The 5,125-nt window shown below is 32.7% G+C and overlaps 1 protein-coding gene across 13 annotated transcripts in view; it reads right to left on the bottom strand.

Annotated features, from left to right (window-relative positions):
* Positions 1-3,470, bottom strand: part of LOC108971221 (host cell factor-like) — a 31,858-nt gene extending 28,388 nt beyond the window's left edge. For 5 of the 13 annotated variants that reach the window (XM_018937154.1, XM_018937174.1, XM_018937227.1 and 2 more), the window contains exon 1: positions 3,331-3,470. The gene's annotated coding sequence lies outside the window, so the exon portion shown is untranslated. Of the gene's footprint in view, positions 1-1,611; positions 1,631-2,674; positions 3,017-3,149 lie in introns of those variants that run through there. The other 8 variants (XM_018937215.1, XM_018937235.1, XM_018937248.1 and 5 more) reach the window with 6 other exon arrangements.
* Between the last annotated feature and the right edge of the window lie 1,655 nt (positions 3,471-5,125).

Here is a 5,125-nt window from a genome sequence, read left to right as displayed (position 1 = left end):
GTTGAATTCTTTTGTTGACAAGCTGGTACATTTAAGATGTACCCACGCACGACAGGATGCACACATAAGACTTGCTTGATTTTCCTTAATATTTAGAGAGCAGGTGCTGCACTTGTGTATAGTCACATTTTGTTTTTTAGGAAGCATATTGATTAGTTAATAATACTACGATTTAATAATTTRATTGAATTACTGGCGGCTTGTAAGGTAATTTAACACTTAGCACACACACTTCCCACAAGATAATTATGAAAATTTAATTTACTTGACTGGAGAATGACTAATTTTTAATATATTTATATGGACACATAAATACATATAACTACATGTCCAATACATTCTTAACCTTAAACAGAAAATTATTTAATAGTTTTTTCAAAACACAATATGTGGCAACACTAGTATTTATCATGACATGTAAAGAAAAACAAAACAAAACAAAATAAAAGTGAATTCCATACAAAATTGTGGAACTTTAAAGTGAAATATCTCGAAAACTATGAGTCTGAGGACGGTATATGTGTATACATTTTTTAATCTTGAGGAGCTCCTCTATCCATCCGTACCATCAAATCGCGGCGCCGGAAGAATCGTAATCGTGCCCCTCAAATACATAAATCATCATTTGCCATATTGTAAACACGCATTCTCTTGGAAGAGTGAATGTGCAAACAATTTTTAAAGTATATTTATTTTCTTAAAAAATACACAATAAGTGTAAATTTTTTATATATTTTAATGTGTGCAGTGTAATTAAAAATGTATTAATTGAAAAATGGGTTTAACATTGTGAAATAACGAGCAGTACTTTTACGAATTTTTGAACTTTAAATACAAATACTTCGAAAACTATAAGTCTGAGGAGGGTATATGCGTGTACATTTCTTTAATCCCGAGGAATTCCTCTATCCATCCGTACCATCAAGTCATAGTTAATAAAGAAAACAAGTCCAAAAAAAAACGCTATGGTTGAAATATCCCTCATATTTGATTTCTAAGATGTGGCAACGTTCATTTGCTGCGATTTCATCCCTCGATTTCGGAGTTAAAATGGGTATGAAAGGATAGAGGAGGTCCGCCGCTAACTTATGGTTTCTAAGATATTTGCGTTTAAAATTCAAAAAATCAACTATTTAAAATGCGTGTTTCTCCGTTTTCGTTTCTTATTATTTATTTTATATTAACTTTAATTCCATATCAAACTTTAGTTAAAATCCATTTATTCATTAAATACGAAAATGGTTGTAAACAAGCAAAAAATAGTGTTAAAATATTTTGTAATGGCATAAAAAAAAAAAGAAAAATTATAATGTCATAACTAAATTCATTATCGTGTGACGAGTAATGTAAAATCTTTCAGAATTCTCATTATCTTGTTAAATCACGGTTTTAGATCGGGCAAAAAGGAGTTCAACGCAAAAAAACTGGGGTCGGCTTTAGTATACCATCTATCTAGCTATCTCTAGTATACCATCCCACGATTTCGGGGTTAAAAGTGGTATGGTTGGATAGGGCTGATGCTCCAGATTAAGAAAATATATAATTGTTGCCGCCGCAAATTTATAGTTTTCGAGATTTCTAGTAATTACTTATTCCATATTATGCACTTACACTTCATTATATTGTTTCTACATATTTATTTTTCAGTGATTATTTAGTTATTTGCTTAAAATAAGCATTTTATATTTAACACAATTTTCATTCCATACACAATAACTAAAGTGTTCCTTGTTGACAGATAAGTGTTGCCATAATTACACATTTATCAAACAAAAAAATAAATAAAAATAGGATTATACCCCAAATACACAAATCATTGGCTATTTTCTTAATATATCATTATTTTTGATCGGTCAGGCCGCCAGCGCAAAAACGATTTACTCCAAAAAAATCTGACACACCCCGGTGTTGGAGCGGCCGGGGTTATTTTTTTGAATCGCGGCCGAAGGCCGCTATTGCCGAAAGAAGTGGGACGCGAATGGACTAATGTTTACTCTGGTGTTGGATCGTCCAGGATTTTTTAAGCGTGTCCAAACGCTATATATAAGCCTTAAAACTTTTTTTTATTACAATGGTACATTTATTTCAGACGGTATATTAATTTTTATTCGTTTGATAAATGTGTAATAATTGTAAAAATGTATATTCATTTTTATTCGTTTGATATATGTGCATAATATGAGGCTTAGTAATATTAATTTTGGCTGCGATTTAGAATAGCATTCCCGGATTTCGGGGTTAAAATGGGTATGTCACAGTCGGGTCTACGTAACCGGAACGGACCCGGATTTTTATCCTGCCAAGGACTGTCAACTCGGCGGAATTCTGCCGATACAATAACAACAACAACAACAACATTCTTCTGTAAAATATGAACGCAAGGTAGCACTGATTATTAGTTAGAATGCAACCCTTTTGTTATTGTACGAGCAAAAATAAATGAACAAAAGTTAAATGTTAAATAAAAGTTATTTTTGCACTATTCATTATAAAACAAATGGTTAGAAACGATTTAGTGAAGTGTTAGTAGATATAAAAGTTAAAAATATAACCATAAAATTCATATTCAACTATATGTACATATATATTTTCTTAATCTAGAGAACCTCCTCTATCCGTAGAAACCCATTTTAACCTCGAAATCCGGGGATGCTATTCCAAAATTTACCCTTACTTTTACAGGTTCTTCCTCCGGAAAAGCTCCCTTATCAGCACATAACCCATTTATACCGGAATTCGTTGCCATTCCCCGCCCACCAAAGCAATCAGAATCGTGCCATAAAATTTATTCTAAATTTCAACCACTTTATCCGGTAATCCCTTTTTTAACATCGAATTCGTGGGGAGTTATCCTAAATCCTATCCTAAAATTCCTAAAACTGGAGAACTTCTTGAATGCTCGCATTACAATTTTTCCCCCCGAGTTAGTTGCAATAAATTATATATTATATACATCTAGTAAAATGTTTAAGGGAATGTTCACACTATTATTGTTGTCAATAATTGTCAATTAACAAATATATTTAGGCACGAATATTTACATATAGTTTCCTTTATTTATACACAGTTCATAAGAATACATATGGCCCTTTACGCAAGTGTACGAATACAAATAAAACAATTTCTGGAAAACGAATTGATGTTTCTACCCACAGAAATCCTTTCAATTCAGAATGAATTGGTTCAGTCACAAATAGTATACAATACAAATACTTAGATATCCATTCGCACTATAGTTTGACACCACTAATAACTTTGAAATTAACAAAATGTGTCTTAATTTAGTTGGCACACAAAACAAATTTTATAACAATTACGGTCTTCATTTACATATTTTCCACATCCTTTTATGCACGTATACTAAACGCTGTAAATTTAATAAGCTTCTTTAAAAAAAAAAGAAAGGAAGAACAAAGATGGCAGCTACTGTCAACGAGTAACGAGTATATTGGCGTGCTCTATAGGTGAAGTGTTACCAATGTTTTATAATGTAAGAAATGAAAACAGATGAAAGGTAACCAAGTTATAGGGAGTACTTCATAACTTAGGCTGTGTGCCAAATGGAAGAAAAATGAAAAAACTTAAGGGGAAACTTTAGTATACCATCCCACGATTTCAGGGTTCAAAGTGGTATGGTTAGGTAGGGCTGATGCTCCAGATTACGAAAATATATTATTGTTGCCACCGCAAACTTATAGTTTTCGAGATATTTGCATTTAAGTTTGAAACCTTTAGCAAATTTATCTTGCAATTTCTCGATTTCTAGTAATTATTTAATTCATATTATGCACTTACACTTCGCTACATTGTTTCTACCTATTGATTTTTAGTTATTTCCTTAGAATAAGCATTTTATATTTTACACAATTTTCATTCCATGCACACTAACGAAAGTATTCCTTGTTGACAGATAATAAGTGCTGCCATAATTAGACATTTATTAAACGAATAAAAATTAATATAAAAACTCAAACACAGGAAACAAATACCATCTGATATAAATGTACCATTGTAATAAAAAAAAGTTTTAAGGCTTATATGAATGTTTAATTGAATGATGATTATTTGCAATACTTTTTCTCCAAATATACTCAAAAATTAAAGTGGAAAAATCCTCACAATTATTATAATTGTTTCTAATAAAAACAAAAAACGTTTAATTACGCGCTACTGGTACTCGATGCGTTGAGTGTGGGTCCCGTCCGCAGCGACGAACGAATTATGCGTAACAGGACAGACAGTCGTACGCCTTCCAACAATCAGTACATATAATACTGCCTTTTGCCACATGCTTCCCTATCAAAGGTATGAGCACCTCAGCAGACATGACATTGCCGGGACATACTTCCAGCCTAAGGTCGTCCCTCCCATCCTCAACCATCCCAAGAACCCAATGGCCTTCGACTCTCGGCCCTAAAATAAGAAAAGATATATTAATTACATAAAAAAAAATTATGTTTTTATTATTGCTTTTGTTGTATTTCCTCTTCCCAAATTTGCTTTCATTTATTTGAACAGTTTTACCAGGGCCACCAATTTTACCGCTACCTGATGGTCAACCTGGTATAATACTACGGCTACGCGGCAGTAATTATACCAGTCACATATAGTAGCGCTAGATAAAACTGGTTCCCTGATAAAACTGTTTTTCCTCACTTCTGCATGCGACCAATGAGATGCATACGCATACATTAATTAAAATATTTGTGGAAGTGAAATTTTCACGTTTTCGAACTAGGTATCATTCGACCTTTCCCACGCAGTTCGGTTCCGACAACCGGCACCAGAACACCCCAACAGAGCTACTTTTATTTAATGACAGCGTCATTGGAACTTTATGCGTGCGACACATTTCAGATTTTAAAATCAGTGCTTGCTCTTCCGCAAAGGAAATACATTTTTCTTTAGTATCAAAAGTTTGGATTATTTTCACAATATTCCACACTGATTTCACTTTCGCTGCTTTAAGCACATTGGTTCGCTTTACGGCACCTCTTCTGGTTGACGCTCCGACACAATCTATTCAAATTCCTTAATTTATATTTTTATCAATTTAAAACTTATATTACTTACCTGATGAATTTGCACTCATTTTTTAAAAGACACCTTAACTTTTAATAATTAT

This window comes from Bactrocera latifrons, unplaced genomic scaffold (genome assembly GCF_001853355.1).
Source record: "Bactrocera latifrons isolate USDA-ARS-PBARC rearing strain unplaced genomic scaffold, ASM185335v1 scaffold_1082, whole genome shotgun sequence".
NCBI lineage: Eukaryota > Metazoa > Arthropoda > Insecta > Diptera > Tephritidae > Bactrocera > Bactrocera latifrons.
Note: the sequence above shows the minus strand (reverse complement) of the source record. Positions and strands in the feature narration are given on the sequence as shown.